We start from the raw sequence: 18,315 nt of genomic DNA, 5'->3' as shown, positions 1-18,315 counted from the left end.
TAAATTTAGAAAAGGTATCTGCTATTATCTTTCCTCTCTGTTCTCTGAACTGAGTTAATTAATATTCACTAGCCTTTTTGCTGTCTGACATTTTGACTTTTAGACCTCAAGGGCATCATCATCCTGGTTGTTCTTTCAAACAGCTGTTATAATGATAACTGTCAACTATTTAGAATTATTTTAATGACATAATACCCTCTTTGCTGCCAAGCAATTATAATAAACAAGAAATTAAATTTCCTTTTTTTCCCAGGCTATCAGAATAAATTTATTCTAAAATTTGGCACTTTTATTGCCCAGAAAATAAAATAAATTAAGAATGCTCAAACCATGCTAAGATCTTTCCTTTTTTAACCTTGGTAAGTGTAGTTTAATGTGTTCATAAGACATTTAAAAAAAGGTATTCTGTGTTTATCTCGGGATCTCAGAGACAGTTTGCAATATCAGACAGCATATGTCAAACTTTTATTTTTGGAAAAACATTTTGCTTAAATTGATCATTTAAAGGCTCAAGAGTTTACAAGATCAAGGCATATGTGAGAAAAGGACCAACGAGGAAATGAAATGTAGCTGGATTGGTCTTCATCCATTTGTTCCCAGTTAAGGAATAGCTGGGCAGAAGGTCAGCTGTGAGTGAGGAGAGAAGCGATGGAATAAAATGCTCTATGGATCAGAGGTCAGCATTTGTCACTGTCTGAATGACTGGCCTTCTCTGCTAATAGGCAGCCCATATAATATATAATCTGAAATGACACGAGAGAGAGTAAAACCCTAGGTAGAGAAGTAAGAATATATTGAGTTAAAGAGGAAATCTGAACACCTTTTATCCAAACTAACTCTCTTGTAGAACAGAAAATCTTATAAAATACCCAAATGGGAATTAGTCTATAATTGTGCAGTATTTTTGCTTCTATTTACATTCATACCTGAATGCCTAAAGTCTGATATCTGTCTACGCAATGTTCAGGACAGTATTTTCTCCAAGATCTTCAGTATCCACCTTTGTTTCCAATTCCCCTGGCCTATTCTCAGCCCTCATCCTGTTCACCCCTCTGAAGCACCCAACTCCTCTGACTGGACTCTGAATATTTATTTTGTTTTCTTTCGCATTGTTACTCTTGAAATCCTTTTCTCATTTGTCTTGCATAATAATGCACTCCTCTTATATATGCCATCAGTCTTTGTACGCACACTGTACTGGCTCTTCTTTCTCCTCAGGTTAAAAAAAAGAAGAAAATGAATGAAGAAAAAGGCAGTCCTTCAGGCATTATCTTCGGCCCTCTTTCCTTGCCTCCTGCAGTCACTTTCAACTATTTAAATCACAGGATAGCTCCAAAGACCAACTCTCTGACATGACTCTTAAATCTTCAACCCATAGCCCATAAACCACTCACATTAAATCTTTCTCCACTACTCCTTGCAGAGAAACTTGTGGTTCTTCTTTCTAGATTTTTCACTCTAATAGCAGCTCCATTTACCATATTGAATTCCTGCTCTGTCAAAACACAACACAAAATTCACCTACTCTATTTAGGTTTCTGCTACTTCCACAGGAAAACACAGTAGTCTCAGTTTGTCTTTTCAGAGTGTGTTACTCTATCTGGCATCCACTGCCCTTTCTTGTGATTTTTTTCTTTTAATTTTTCTACCACATTATATTGTGAACTCCCTGACAGAAGGGCCTAAGTCTTAATCGTTTTTATCTCTTCCCTAAGATTTAGCACTGTGCTCTTTGAACATAGAGAGCCCTTAATAAATGCTAGTTGTTTTTCTTTGACAATGAGATCTTAAGTCTTCCTAAAACATTATGAGAGGCTATAAATAAGATGCTATGATGTAGTGTCTCTAAACAGGCAAGTGCAAGAATAAATTAGCTTTATTTTTCTCTTAAAGGAAGAATATTATATCTATTTTTAGGCTTTCATTGTGATATCTATATTCAGTGTTTTCCCTGGAACTATTTTATTGCAGATGCTCTTCTGTTACAAAATAGATTTATTTTAAACAATGTAAGTAAAAAGTGAATTTTGTTCTTTATGTTTTTTGCAAATTAAATATAGTTCTAAATATACTAGAATAATTTATTATTTAGGCCTAAATTAAAGATATATAATTAATTTTAATATCCTCAAATACATGCTTGGTATATTGCATCATTTGTTTTGTTAGTTTTTTAATCAGAGCACACATACACTCTTCTTCATAATATATGCATTATATATTCCTTCATTACTACTCCAAAGAGTCTCTCTTTATCTCCTTATTTTTATTTACATTTCTTCTCTTTCCTAACTTGAGCTCTTTTGTCCAGCTTTGGAAGAACAGAGATACAATGACAATTAGATGGAAAGCTGTTTATAAAAGAATTTTGATTGCTGATGGGAATCCCAATGATCTGGTCCACTTTTCACATAATAAAGCAATTTAAATAGAAGTGTGCTTTCTTAATAGTGTCATTTACTGACATTTAAAATAACTCAGTTCAATACATTGATTAAAAAAGAATTACAGAGACCAATCTGTAAAGTTCATTCCATGTCAATGTTTTTACAAAATAAGAAAGACAAAAGGAAAAATTTAATATTTTATGGAGTTGCATTTAATTAATTTATAGGATTGGTCTAGAGTGGCACATATATCCTAAGGGCCTAAAAAATATTCTGGGCACTTAATAAGTGCCCAGGAAATATTTGTGAAATGAATAAATGAATGAGAATATGGGGTTTTTTGTAGTTTAAATTTTCTTTTTTTAAAAAACTAAATTATATTAGTTGGTAAGTGTTCCACTTTAACAGTCTTCACTGATAAATGTTGTTAACTTAATATCAATCCACCAAAGACTAATGTATTGGTCTCTAAAATCCCAAAGTCTAGAAATCATTAGCTTGGGGGATAATTTTAAAATTTTAAATTTCCATTCCCACTTTACCCAACCTTTACTCCCTACCATCAGGAAAGAACTACCTAAGTATCTGGACACTAGATTTAGGCTGATATAGAAAGTTTTAGCCCAGGGGTGGGGGGGGTGGGGGGGGGTGGAGAGGATCAGTCAAGTCAAAGTCATTTTGAAAAGTAAAGTTTAAGTAAGTAAATAAATAAATAAATAAAATGTGAATCCAGAAGTTCAGATGGAGTCAATCGTAAAGTAACGTAGATAGAAAATGAACCAGATGATCAACTTAGAAGATGAGAAAGGAGCGTCCAGGTTGTTACATGTGTTTTTGATCATTCACCTACAAATAGAGGTGGACCCTTCCCAACTAAGGATGCCAATTGTACTTTAGGTTGTTACCTGAACTCTTGACCAACTGGCTATGAATTGTTTTATTATTTTATTTTATTTTATTTTATTTTATTTTATTTTATTTTATTTTAATTTTATTTTTGTTTTTGTTTTATTTTATTTTATTTATGTCTATTTATTTATTTTGAGAAACAGAGAGCAAGAGAGCAGATGAGAGCAGGAGAGGGGCAGAAAGAGAGGGAGAGAATCCCAAGTAGGCTACAGCTGTTAGCACAGAGCCCAACACGGGGCTTGAACTCCAGAACTGTGAGATCATAACCTGAGCAAAAATCAAGAGTCAGATGCTTAACCAACTGAGCCACACAGGCATCCCAAACAACTGGCTATGAATTAGAAGTTTCAACAACCGCCTACATGGGTTTGATTAATTTGCTAGAGCTGATCACAGAAATCAGAAAATCCATTTACTCAGTATATTACCTATTTATTACAAAGGATATTAAATGATACAAATCAACTGCCAGATGAATGGTTACATATGGTGAGGTTTTGAACACAGGAGCTTCTGTCCTCATAGAGTATGGGACCCGTGAAAGCATTCTGGTTTTCTAAACTGGAAGTTCTCTGAACCCCCTCCTTTTGGTTTTTATGGAAGCTTTATTACACAGGCATGATTGATTAACTCATTAACCATTGGTGATTGATTCAACTCTAGCATTTCTCCTCTCCCCATAAATGAGAGGAGTGAGACTGAAAGACACAATCCTGGAATCACATGGTTAGTTCTCCTAGGGAACAACCCCAATCCTTAGGTGTTTCTCAAAAGTTATCTCATTAAGATAACAAAAGACTTCTATTGCTCTCATCACTAATCAGATCCCAAAGGTTTTAGGAGCTATATGTCAGGAATGGGGTTGGAGACCAAAGGGATATATAATTATTATAACTCACAATATCACAACATCCATACTATTTTCTACTCTAATTTAAAAACAAGCAAACAAAACAAAACAAAAACAAATACACAAGAGTGTTATGGATGGTTTTTCAAGAATGTTAGGTATGTGATTAGTTGTGCTGATCAGGGCACCCTTTAAATAGGGATATTAGATGTATTCTGTAAGAGAAATGCATTCCCTCGGGCTTTAGAATGTAAATCTCCAAAACTGCACTTAAGAACAATAAAATTAAGAGTATCTACAACCTCAATCAGGAAAAGTGAACGTTGTCAAAAGGATAATACAGAATGATAGGGAAAATGAGGCCTAGCTTGTGTCTCATGGCATTTAGAAAGAATATCTTTTGACAAATATATACTGGAGATATCACGAGTTCTTTATTGGAGAGTCTTAAACATTGCATAAGAAAATCCCCAACATTGATAAGTATATTGATGTGTTTCTAATGTGTTACATTCTTATATAATTATTCTGTGAAGGGCTATAATGGAAGTATGTAATGACACTATGTGTTTGAGCCCTAGTAACCAACTTCTATGCTTTGGCAGCTTCAACATTATTGTGTGTATTTCAGCAAATAATATTTAGTATTGCCCATTAGAAAAAATTGAATAAAACATATATGTATCATTTGGTGCTTAGATATGTAATTTTTTATTACTCCTTAAATGTTTCTTTTCCTCCCATAGGATGTGAAGCTTTGTGAGAAAATTAAATTATCTTCCACTGCCTTGCAGATCAATAGTATGTTCTATCATTGTTTCATTTTTGTCTTTAACATCAGGTGAGATCCAGATAATGGGACAAAACTCTACATGAATATCTTTGGTGTTTCTCTCCCATCTCGCATTCAATCGATCACAGAAGAATTTTGGCTTTGCTTTCAAAATGCATCTAGAATCTGACCACTTTTTTTTCATTCACGGCTACAGCCTTCATCTCACCACTATCTCCACTATCATTCTATATCTGGAACATTCAAAAATGTCTCCCTGATTCTATCTCTCATCCCACAAAACATCCCCAAAATTTACAGCTAGAATAATCCCTTTAAAAGCCCAAGTAAGAGAGGGCAAATTTATGCTCAGTACCTTATAACAGCTCTTCACTTCACATGAAGTTCCATAGCTCCTAGAACCATCTTCATAGTTGCTTACAATGTTCTGCATTATGTGCACCACCCTCACCCTCTTTCCACTCTACTTGATTTCCTACAACTGTTGCCTCCCTCACCCCACTCCATCCACGTAGCTCCCTTGTTGATGCTAAAGCATGTGAACACACCAGGCCTTCTGGTCTACCTGGTATCTGTGCTACACAATACCTACTCTCCACTGTGTACTATTTTATTCATAGACTTTACAAGCTTGTAAAATAGTATATAGTTAACTTATTTATTACATTTTTCACTGGCATGCCCCATTAAAACATAAGGACAAGGGCATATATCTTTTGATATTTAATTTATAAATTATATAATATTCCATAAACAAAATGATACATAAAATAAATATATTTTATATTCATATTTTATAGTTGAATAGCTTTACAGAAATGTATACAGTTATATCCTAAATAACTAGACTAGAGCTCAACAAATACTAGGTTCTCTAAGTCACTTTAGTATGAATGAATGAATGAATGAATGAATGAGTGAATGATTCTGAAAAGCAAAGCCCTGGAGTTATACTTAAACTTATGTAGATATGTGAATCCTTACAACTTGAGAATATCTTTTATTCCTACACATTTGTTGAATTTATAAACCAGTTCAATTATTACAGAAGTAACTTTTGGGCTAAAAAATGACATATTGTTCCTGATTTGTCTTGAGAATTGCAAAGCTTTCTCTTATAAAGTATACGAAAATGGAAAAAAGCCAAGGTAGAGCATTATGTACAGACAAATAAATCCAGGAAGGGAGTTATTCAGAGATCCAGAAAGGTAGAAAGTTGCTTTATCATAATGGGCTGGATTTCAAAAACAGAATTTTAAATCCTGGAAAAAAGACTTGGGGTGGGGAGGGATGCAGATAAGCAAAAAATATCCTATGTAGGAAGTAGGATGCAACTACTGATAATGCAATATCTACTCCATTGTAGTCATTTGATCCCAGTACATAGGAAAATTAGACAAATGGGGGCTTAGAAATAAGAGTAAAAGCAGGAAAACTGTTATATTATGGGAAGAATACACTAAGGATTTCAACTTGTAAATCTCATTATCAGCCAGTGAGCACTGTGCAATAAGAATACATCACAGCAGACATGAACTATGGCTAACACTCAGTTTGGACTCCTCCATTCCAAAAGCATTATTTCCAATACAGTGTCTATTTTGAACCATGTAGCATTCATAGCCTATACCCTAACACTAATTTACTGGTACAAAATAATTAAAGGTATTTTATGATTTCACTAAGATCCAGTTCATTAAAAAAGACATTATTTGGCGATGTTTAATGTCTTCACAAGCACACTCATTGCTGCTGGTCAACATATCATGTAAAAACCTATAGAAAGAGTCAGTAATTATGTCTACTTATATTCAGAGCAATGAAAATGTCAGCATGTTAAGCATCCTCATAAGATTACAACCTTCCCTTCACTCCAGAACACGTACGACAGTTAATTTAATACCTGGCATAATGGAAAACTTCAGCAAATCTAACAACTCCCTAATGGCTTCTTGCCACAGCTGCTTGATGGGGGAAGAGAGTGTATCAAAGTTTTATTCCTATTTAAGCTCTAGAGAAACAGGCTTGTTTATTTATAGGAAACAATGCTTTAACAGTAGCACTTAAAATATATTGCCTGCCATTTTTAATATTTATTATTTCATAGTGACTGATAAAAACAGAAAGAAATAAAATTTTAAAGACAGAAAGAGATACAGCTTTGTCAAATTCTTTCTAAGACTCGGGTTAAGAAAGCTATCAGTGACAGCTACTTTGGAGGAAGAAACATTATTTAGTCAAATTTCAGATAATGAAAAATAATACACCAGATAAGAGTAAAGGAAACTACTATTTAACTTATTTGTTTTCAGACTATAAATTCAAACTGTTGTATAGATGACACAATCACTTTTTTCTATATAACATATATGTGAAGAGATAAACTGAAAGCTAAATAATCAAAAAATGAAAAGATCTAATTCCTTTCAATAGAACATACAAAACATCAAGGGTAATTCCGGGGAAAGAGATTACAAAAGTGGGCTGTGTGCATTGATATCCTCCCTTTTTTGCTTGAAGGAGAACACCAGACATAAATACAATCCCTTCTTGCCATTACTTCCTCTTACATTTCTGAGTTGGTTTCTCCCTTGAAATCATTTCCTCTACCTTTCTGCAGTGGAAAATACTAACTCAACTAATGGCAGTAATCTGACCTAACACAAAACCTAAGCATTTATATTTTGAATCCTTTTTTTAGCCAATATTTGGAAATAAGAAACATAATTATAAGAATAAGAATAAGAATAGAATAAGAAACTAGCTATAAAATATACTTTGTTATTACTATGTTTAAAAAACTCTGTGTAATTAAAAACAAACAAAACAACCTTGAGGGAAAAGGTCAAAGAACTGGTTTTAAGCTGGATGAAGGGATGCCTGGGTGGCTCAGTCAGTTAAGCGTCTGACTTCAGCTCAGGTCATGATCTCATAGTTCATGAGTTCAAGCCCTGCACTGGGCTCTGTGATGTCAGCTCAGAGCCTGGAGCCTGCTTCAGATTCTGTTTCCCTCTCTCTCTGCCCCTCCCCCTCTCACACTCTTCTCTCTGACCCTCAAAAATAAACATTAAATTTTTTTTAAAAAAAAGCTGGATGAATACGTGATAAAAATGGGAGTAAGATATCAGATGACAAAATTTTCCTGTGAATAATTTCATAAATGACTAATACAAACTCATACTTTGTTTTTCATTTTCAAGAATGATGGAAACAAAGCACAATTTTACAAGTCTTTTGAAAATTGTAATCGTCTCTACAACCCTACACAATTTTAAGAAATGTGAGGCTATTTCAGGGACATGTGGAAGATTGAGACAAATGCTCATGAAATCCTATTTCAAATGGTAACACTCATATCCCTTACCAAGACATAAGGTTCTTTCTGACCTTCCCCCTACTATCTCTATGGTCTCACTTACCTATATTAGTGCAAGTGATATAGAACAGGTCATAATTTCCTGCATGCAATGTTCTCCTTCATATTTCTGTGACTTTTTACTAGTGCTCTGAAAAATAAGAATTTTTCCCACTCTATTTCTTTAACAAACAAGAAAAAAAATCTTATTTATTTTCAAAGAATCAAATCAAATATCTCTGTAATTCTTTCCCTGGACCTCTGAGAAGGGTTGAGTTCCCCTCATGAACCACGTAACCTAAACATAACATTACAAAATATAACGACTTAATTTCCAGTATGTGGAAATTATCTGTTTCCTGTGGTTTGCTTCTTCTACTAGGTTATAAATTCCTTAGTTAGAAAAACTTTGCTTTATTTATCTCTGTCTTTCTAGTGCCTAGCATGATGATTGGCACTCAATGGGTGCTAAAAATGTCTGTCATAAAATAACGGATTTGTCCTCAGAACTTGGTAATTGGTAAGAGGGTCAAACTGTGTCAGCATCTGTGCAATTAGCACAGGCCACATTCATGTAACTTTTATTGCAGTATGTTGACATAATTGTTCCATTTTATTATTATTGTTGTTAATCTCTTACTAATATATAAACTAAACTTTATCATAGGTATGCCTGTACAGGAAAAAAACAGAATAGAGAGGGTTTGGCACTATTCCCGGTTTCAGACATCCATTGTGGGTCTTGGAACATATCCCCAATGGACAAAGGTGTCTACTGTGCTCTATATTTTAGTACCAGTGGTCTGAACAGCAGTCAGTTTTCCTTAAGACACGAAAGCCCACAATTTCTGTTATTGGATAACAGCTTGGCCTAGAGTCTAATTTGTATTTATTTAATTGAATGGGCAAAGTGTAAAACAAGCATGTAGAGACTTTTAGATGTTGATGAAAACATTTAAATATCAACATTTTAAGCATAGTCCTTTGCAAATATCAGTCTTCATTTTAACACTGAATATAAACTATAAAAATGTAAATTTTAATTTTATGACACTCAGATAACAATGTCAACCCTAATCATAACATTGGTATGCAGCTTTCTGCTGTAACTTTTTTTTCTGATTTCCTAGCACAAATAACAGAACTCATATTCATATAATCAAAGACTCATGGAATATTAATATTTTTACATCACGTAAAGAATTCTCCTAATTCTCTTAATTAGGCCTCACCTGAGGGTCAACCCTGTCTGTACATTATGGAGATCAGGGAAATATTTATAATATACTGCTGCTCAAGCTCACCACCCGAGTTTCTCAAACGATTGATTGTTGGAGATAAGACAATGCTATGTATTTTTGAAGCTCTCCATGCATTTCCAATAAGTCTAGAGGAAAAATGCAGTCTTCAGAAATGATGTGAAACAGTTGGGCACTGACATACAAATTGAGTACTCAAAACTTTAAAAAACTGAAGGAGGATATTTAATGATAATAATTAATTATATTTACATAGCATTTTCCACTTTACAATGGGTTTGCCTATGCTTTATCTTGTTCAATTTTGAACTTTACAATAATTCAATACATAAGAAATAATTTCCACTCTTCAGACAAAGAATCTGAAGCTCAGGAACCTTTCTGAAAAAGTGCCCAAGGTCACAACTTTCATATGCAGGCATCATAACTGAAACCCAAGCATTTGGGCTGTAAGTTTAGTGTTATTGCTGTATACCATATGATCATTACATCAACAGGACACTGAAGAGACTAATATAAGCAAAGCAGACACTCTGTTAGGTGGCAGTAAAAACTTATACAGGATATTTGGAGGAAAACAGATATCATAAAGTAGCCAAGATTTAAAGTAATTTTGAAAAAAATTGAGAATCTGAAATGTGTAGTAATCAATGAAAAGGGGATAAGACACTGTCACAGAAATACATGCAAATCATACACATGTAATATGCTAATATTTTACCATCTTGAATCTATGTGTAAAAAGCTTACGAATTAATTCACTTTATAGCTGTAAAAGAAAATACAATTCATCATTTTCTCTAATTATAATAATCAACTTCATTGAACACCCTAACCCCCAGAGTAAGAGGCTGTTGGTTTATGTAGGTGAAAGAAACAAGAGAAACAACTAACTCAATACAAATTTTAGTTCCAAGAATATTGATCTTTTTTAATGTTTATTTATTTATTTTGATAGAGAGGAAGAACAAGCAGGAGAGGGCACAGAGAGAGAGAATCCCAAGCAGGCTCAGCACTATCAGTGCAGAGACTCATAGCGGGGCTCAATCCCGCCAACTGCAAGATCATCCCTGAGCAAAAACCAAGAGTTGGATGCTTAACCGGCTGACCCACCCAGGCATTCCCCAAGACTATTCATCTTCTGCTCTCCATTTCCCTGTTTGGTCTTAAGGAAAGAGTGCCGTCCTCTTGTCTGTGGGAAGGAATATGCCCTGATCTCACAACTGGGTGCTACCTCCATTGGGCTGTACCTGACCTGGCCCATATATGGGCTCTAAGGTCACTTGGCTAACCCCCTTTCTATCAAGAGCATCTTGATAGAATTCTCTGCTGCATGCCCTGGCCAGTGTATCTCCTAGGCTCTTCTCTTTACATAAATAGAGTTCTTGGGTTTCTGGCAATGCCTTCTTGCTGACCAAACCCTTGACTCATCTGTCACAGGCACCATGGACCTTGGTAATGACTTCCCTCACCTGCATATGCTGCCCTCTAGCCTTCAATAAAATATCATGTCACTCCATGCTGGAAACACCTTCTGACAAGCTATCGGCCAGGTTCAGGGATGATAAAATTCCCATGGAATTATCAGTTATTTCTTTTGTTCAAGTTTTGAGTGTTAGTGGGTGGAGTGTAATAAATGCATCCCTGAGTGTTGTACATGCTAATGAACAGGAATCAGTCAATGGATAGAATCTGAATGGCAGGACTGAAATAAGCAGCCCAAATGGCACCATGATTCTTCCTTGTTCTCCTACAAAATAGGAGCCAGAGAATAGCCCTGGCCACTATTAGGAGGGAAAATACAACATTGCTTATGTCAAAAACTGAAGTGCATTTGTTTGATGTATTTGGATATTGCAGTTGAGTCATTAAAGGACCAGTTTCCTCCATAGAGACCGATCTCCCTCTACTGGAATAACTGGGAAGTTGAGCAGTTGCCTAAGAAAAAATTAGCCTTTTATTACCTCCACTACATGACCTTTAATCACTGCATTCTGATTTACCAAAAAGGAAAAGCAAACTAAGGGTTGATCTAGAGTCCTTTCTTTTGGATAACAATATTCAAGTGGCTCTTTTATCAGGTTGAGTGGGGAGACCTATTACACATTCAATTTGCCAGATTTGGAAAAGGAGTTAAATGGAAGGGAAGTATCTGTATCATCACATTTACTATCCTGTCACAGGGCACTTGAAATCTCTTGTTATTTTGCCAGCAATGAAGAGGCAAAGCCATGGAACTGGTCCTTCTGTCAGGAGTGACTTGATGATATGCTGATAGTCTAAAAACAAGTGTCAATGGCTTTAGAGCAGAGACTGACTCACACTGAGAGCCCAGAGATGACTCCTTAATTCTGGGTCCTTGGCAATCATATTTTTCTCAGGCCAAGTTGCTACACATGCTTATTCAGTTATAAAGGGGCAAGGAAAAGCACCCAAGCGAGACAATTTAATTCCATATATATTCTTTCATGGCTCAAGTAAAAAATAAAAACAGAAACAACAACAACAACAACAACAACAAAAACAAAACAAAACAGCCCTACCTTATCCTGACGATCAGGGGCAAATACGTTGTCAAGATGTTGACTCTTCTTGCCTGCTGGTCTCTGGATACAAGGAATCAAAATTTCCCTACTGGCATCCATAGTTTGTTCTCATGGGACCTTTTCCGTGACTCTTGGCAAGAGTATGACATAGGACCTCCATTTCTGCAGAACACAGAAGAATGTGAACAGGACGGACAAAATTTTACAGTGGGCCATTTGGAGTTTTAGAAGTGCTTTTCCTTCCACTCTTTGGTCTCCAAAGTGATGTGTTCTTCCTACTAGGGATAGAACATTATGTAGGGGTGGAGGATATCTTTGACTTAATGGATATGACTGACGGATGGCAACTCATCCTTTGAGAGTGTTGCCTCTGAATTGGTGCTTCAGTTGTGCCTTTAGTAAAATATGCCAAGTGGTCTATGAGGCCAACTACTTCTAAATTATGTGGTTTATTATATACCCAATGGATATCACAGTTATGGGTCAATTCCTGTACTTCTACAACATGAAATGGTCCCCTGGTCATATACTATTTTGTGTAGGATTCCAGGTCTGAAGGTGATGTATTCCATAAACCACTGGATAGTGCTGCCAACTAAGGTTCTACAAGAAGAAAAGTCAAACCAATATCAAGAATAGGTATTTACTCCTGTGAGGAAAAACTGCTTAATTTCACTTCCAAGACAGAAAGGTCCCAATGTAGCTAACTTGCTGTTGAGTACCCAATCAGTCCCCTTGAAATATATTGTCATGTCAGCATGGCTGCCTTGGTCTCTGTTGTTGGCAGATTAGATCTTCAGAAACTTCAAAAGCTAATTAGCTTTTATAAGTGGTAATTAATGTTTATGGGCTTATATATAGCCTCTATCACTGCAACCATAACCAATATATTCATGTGCCATTTTGCCAGTTCCATTGTGGCCACAACAAAGCTGGCTAATGCCAAGTAACCAAGACATTTTAAATTCAGTTGTTCAATGTCTTTTCCACGGTAAATGCTTTCTGTCCATACAAAGTAGATGATCATTTGCTCTGGTCACTGCCTCCATCCATGGGGAGTTTTCCCTCTTTACTGTCTTTTAAGGTGACCTTCAAACTCTGGTATTAGGCAACTAGCAGTTCATTTTCAGTTGGCACCCACATACACAGCCAAATCATCCACAATCCAAGCTCAGGCCTTTTATTCCTCTTTTACTTGGCAATAAGATACCTCCCCATAGGGTCATAGGTACAAGCAGTGGAGGGCATTTCTGGTGGGTGGCATAGGGATCTGGGCTACTTTGTGCCTCTGTGGCTTACTAATGCCTCTGGTCCTGATCACGATTGATGTTGTACTATTTGTGGATAAACTGTAGATAGGCCTGTCCAATTTCACGGCTTGATGGGCCTGACAGACCCTCAGTAATAATGGTCAGGTCATTTGGTAATTATGATCAAGAATTCTGGTCTCTTCCAGGAACCAATAACATACTGAGAGCTGAAATTCATTGTGAGTTCCACATTGCATTGTTTCCTAATACTGGCATTTATGACCAGGGATTTTTTTTGGCCACACAGCAGGGTTGTTTTCATCACAACTGGGACTGCTGCATGGATCTTTTACTTTGTCTTTTACTTTGGAAGGGAGGCATCAAGGAGACCCTTCAGGCTATCATGAAAATCTGACCCTTGTGAAGAAGAGGAAGAAGGAAGTGGGGATTATTTGGAAGAGCCTTAACATCACAATGCAGTTCTAAGAATTTGGGAGCAATGCCAAAGGGGAGTCCTTACACTAAAGTTGACTCTTGGACATGTCTGATATCTCACATGAATGGGTCTGCATTAGTTCCCCTTTCCATGCTTAGTTATTGTCTGGGAGCAGCCCGTGAATGTGTGGTCTAGGTAAAAAGTCAATGGTGGATACAAAGTGTCAGCAGCTGGGATATTGTTCAATTATGCTTTCAAAGGGAAGAAGTAGGAGAGGCACATTTTCATGGCCTCTATGGACATAAACAACCTTCTGATTCTGTTTTTTGTTTGTTTTTGTTTTTGTTTTCCAAATAGTTGTGGAGAACAGGATCACTGAAACAGAAGTACACATCTAGATGCCATACTCTGTGGTTTCTACAACTGCTATTCTATTAGCTCCCATCCTAGAGTAAAGACACCACACATAGCAAGTTCTTCCCAAGGTTCTGTACAGAAAGTAGGCTAAAGTCCCTCTACTCTAAACTTTTTCTTAGGCCTTTGAACCCACCTCCATCTTCCAGGAGATTAGCACAAATTTATTGCACTGGTTTGACATTTCTCCTTTCCCACAGTCTTCCAGGGCTAGAAACTATTAGATTTTTATGCTCTTCTCTTATGATTGGGCTTTTAATATTTCATATCTGGAGTTGCTATTACTACAGCTTGAGCTTACTAAATTTCTGATCTAATCAACAATGTAGATTATATGTCAATGAAAGGTGAAAGAACTAAGAAAATCTGAAAAAAAAGCTTGATTTTCAAGTCTTGAAATATTACTTTAGATATCAAAAGGTGAATACATTTGTTCCTTCATTCTCTTTGTATTCCTGCTATAAATCCTATTTATTTCTAAAGCAAATGAATGCTTCCACAGACTAAAGAATAATCCTGAACAAAGGAACTTGAAAGAAAAAAGTACATATTTTTTAAATGTAGTATCACCATTATGAGCTGTGACAAATAAGTGACAATGCAAAGGCTTATAAGGGTCGAATAAGGAAGTGACCTAGCTGAGAAAGCAATCACAGAAACAGTCCTATCCACATATGATAGTTGATGGTTACTGAAGTCTGCAAATTTTAGCCCTCCTGTTGCCATTGCTGAAAGAACCCCACTAGCCTGCTGATGATAGGGTGTGTGTCAAGGCAGGTGGTGAGCAATGGGAGAATAATAGCATAGTAATGTACCTATGTTAGCCTGCCTAGCCTATCCCTTTGCCTAAATATTAAGAAGTGATCTTCTTAGTTCAAGAATTTTCACAGAGAGGTTTATTGCCCTGTGGAGTGAGGACTTTCCAAGGATTTCTCTATTCTCTTTCATACATTTGTCTATGTTCCTTTAACTTCTCCTATCATTTTAACAGTCCTACTTTCCTCCTACTCTTTCTAGTCTAGGGACCTCCCCCTAGCCTACATAGGCTTGTAAATAGTCACAAATATCAGCAGGATAGGAATATTTTTCACATGGTTCCACTGCTGGATAAGGGAAAAGTAGAACAGATCCTGAGCACAAAGAAACGTAGAAAAGCCACCCACCTGGTCTTATTCCAATTACAGAATGGACTTATTGTCATTTCTATAACTAAAAATAAAATATGGATCTCTAACGCTGCAAAGATATTTTCCTGCCAACTCTCCATTTCTTATGGAGGGGTTTATGAGAGTAGACTGAGGGTACCTCATTCTAAAATGTAAATCTGTAATTAGGGAGGTCATCCCAATCCAAATGAAATGAGTTTTTGTTATTTTTAGTCCATTTACTTTGCCCTCCACAAGACTTGGCCATCAGGATGCTTGGAACTGCCTCCAGCCCCAAGGCAGATCCTGAGTAATCCAGGGAACATTTAAGCCACCTAGAGAACAACACTAGAGGGAATCAGTCTCTCTGCATTTCAATTAATTGCTGGCCACTAAGCCTATTGCTATGCTTTATCTCTCCTAATCTTTGCCCTTCTCCCCTTGTGCCTGTGCCTCTTTTCTCCTAGGACTGACTTCCTACCAGTTCCTCTCTCAATTACTAGAACTCAACTTTCTGCCTGAGTATAGAGAATTTTCACTAATACATGTTGTTCATCTGGTATGTGGATTTAGACTACTATACTCATAAGCTATGGTGTCACCTCCATCTTGCATATATATTTAATATGTATAAATAGGTCTCTTATCTAAATAGCAGTTAAACCTCATGACTGGAGATGAAACTGAATCCAGAGATATCCAGTTGAACAGTATCTATTATGAGCAACATATTGGAAAGTATGGTTTAGGAAACAGTGGCAACTGAATGCTTCCTTGTAGCCCAGGACTGTTATCCTCCAGGACTTGGCTGAGCATGAGGAGTAAAATTGGGCAAACAGATGGGTTTGCCTTGGACATGATAGCACATTTCCTTGATTAGAGCGTGAGTTTGCTGCTTGTAACAGTGTGGCAGAGAAGGGCCTAAGAGTACAGATAGATATTAAAATTGCTGCCTTGGCTTCATTATTCAAAGTCTAGCAAACCAGAACACAAGTTTAGAAAGGATTCTACACCAAATTTTCTTCCCATTTTTGTGTCAAAAATATGTTTGAGCCCATACACTGTATAACATCTTTCAAGTTTCTACGGAGGATGTACAAAAAGCATTTGGAACTTACAATCAATTTTTTCCTCTGTGCAACATAAACAGACAGAGCACCCTAACCCCCTTCAAAATCATTTTTGCCAAGAGAAATAAATAAGATATAAGGAAAATATTTTAAATTTACTCTAACATGTATCAAAACTGTCCTTGAAGATCTTTTGATTTGTGTGAGAAGTCACAGTATCTACGACAACTAAATAATAATGCAGGGCCATTATACAGAACATCCCAGCAACGGTAATTTGATGAGAATCATCAAAGAACTGTAAAGAAAAGAACTGTATTATCAGAATAAACAATGATGGCCTGCCTTGTGGTTAAATAAGAGTATCCAGATGGCTTTTCTCAAACACGCTGAAAATATCTCCTGCTCTCGAGATATATTAAGTTCTACAGCAGGTGATATTCATCCTTTTCCCAATAGGAAATGCAGTGCTCAAAAGCATAGACCCCAGAGCCAAATCTCATGCATTTAAATTACTCCTCTGCCACTTAAAAGATGACCATGAGAAAAAATAATTACATCTACTATGCCTCAGTTTCCTCATGTGTTATATGTCAAAATAATTATACCTATTCAAGGAGTTATCAAAAAATAAATAAAAATTTATATGAGAAAACATGTAGACCAGTGTCTGGCAAATATTAAGTACTCAATAACTATTAGTTACTATTGCCAAAATTCCTTCCCTATCACTCCTCAAGAAATATTCACTTAAAACCAAGCCATACCAATCACAGGTTAATGACTGAATTGCTTTCCTATCTGTAAGGGAGATGTTGAGGAGAGGAACACTTTGTGAGGAGGAAAAGAGTGGAAGAGAATGCTAGAAGAAGGGAGGAAAGCTAATGTGTACTCAGCACTTAAAAATCTTCAGACTTTTTCATGTACTCATTTTTTCCCTCAAACCAACCCTAGTAACTTGCACAGGTTTGCACAACTAAGAGTGGCAGAACAGGAATTAGAACAAGTTCTTCTCTTACCAGTGAATATAATGTTCTCTAAGAGAAAGAGTGAGAGGTAAATAGACGTGTATTTTAACTAAAAGCTTATTATAGCAAAAAGTAACTTGCCAAAGGCTATTATATAATTGCTTAAAGTTTCACTTTACTCACATAGGTACTATCCACCTCCTCCAACTCTCCTGTCAATAATAAGCATATATAGAAAAGAGCTTCTTGTGACTGAACAGGATTCATTGTGTAAATATTTTATATGTTTACAAATTCTGTGGTTATTTTCTGCTGCTAATAGTTCTTAAATCACTGCAATTACAGAGTGTGATATGTAAATATGAAATTTTAAATGTACATTTAATAAACTTGCCTTTACTAAATACAGTCAGGTTTCATTAAGCTGTCTTTTCAGTTTTGTTAACTATAGCAGCACATAACTTGAAATGTTAATGAAAATGTGCCCTTTAATTTTAGGTGGCGACCTTTGCTAAAATGAATTTATCTCTACAGTATATTTTTAAAAGTTAAAGGAAACAGGGTAAAAATATGTTCTAATTCTGAAAGACTAATCTTAAATAAATGCCTTTAAATATAGATTATAGTTCTTACATTACTGTCTTCTTACATGTAATGTACCTGGAAGGTATGTTATTGATTTATTATTGCGTTTCTTGATAAGATGCTTATAAGATATCTGCTTACTTATTTCTTCTCAAATTAGTAAGACAATATGAGCACGTAGGTAAGCCATAGGCAAGGGCTAAAGGACAGCCACTTAAAATCAGAAAATGTGTATAACTGCATTTTTATCACAATCTTCCTGATTCTAAAATGAGGTTAGACTTGGCATTATATTGATATGATTACAAAAGCTCTGTCCTTTGCCTCTCTCTCCAATCTCATTTGCTC

General features: G+C 35.9%; 1 long non-coding RNA gene across 1 annotated transcript in view; it reads right to left on the bottom strand.

Annotated features, from left to right (window-relative positions):
- Window positions 1-12,257, bottom strand: part of LOC147572495 (uncharacterized) — a 631,584-nt gene extending 619,327 nt beyond the window's left edge. The window contains exon 1 of the long non-coding RNA XR_015245880.1: window positions 12,097-12,257. This is a non-coding gene — a long non-coding RNA (uncharacterized LOC147572495). The remainder of the gene's footprint in view (window positions 1-12,096) is intronic.
- Between the last annotated feature and the right edge of the window lie 6,058 nt (window positions 12,258-18,315).

The sequence above is a fragment of the Puma concolor genome, chromosome E4, assembly GCF_028749965.1.
Source record: "Puma concolor isolate L17-30 chromosome E4, mPumCon1.1.hap2, whole genome shotgun sequence".
In the NCBI taxonomy this organism is placed as follows: domain Eukaryota; kingdom Metazoa; phylum Chordata; class Mammalia; order Carnivora; family Felidae; genus Puma; species Puma concolor.
This window is presented reverse-complemented; position numbering and strand designations above follow the sequence as displayed.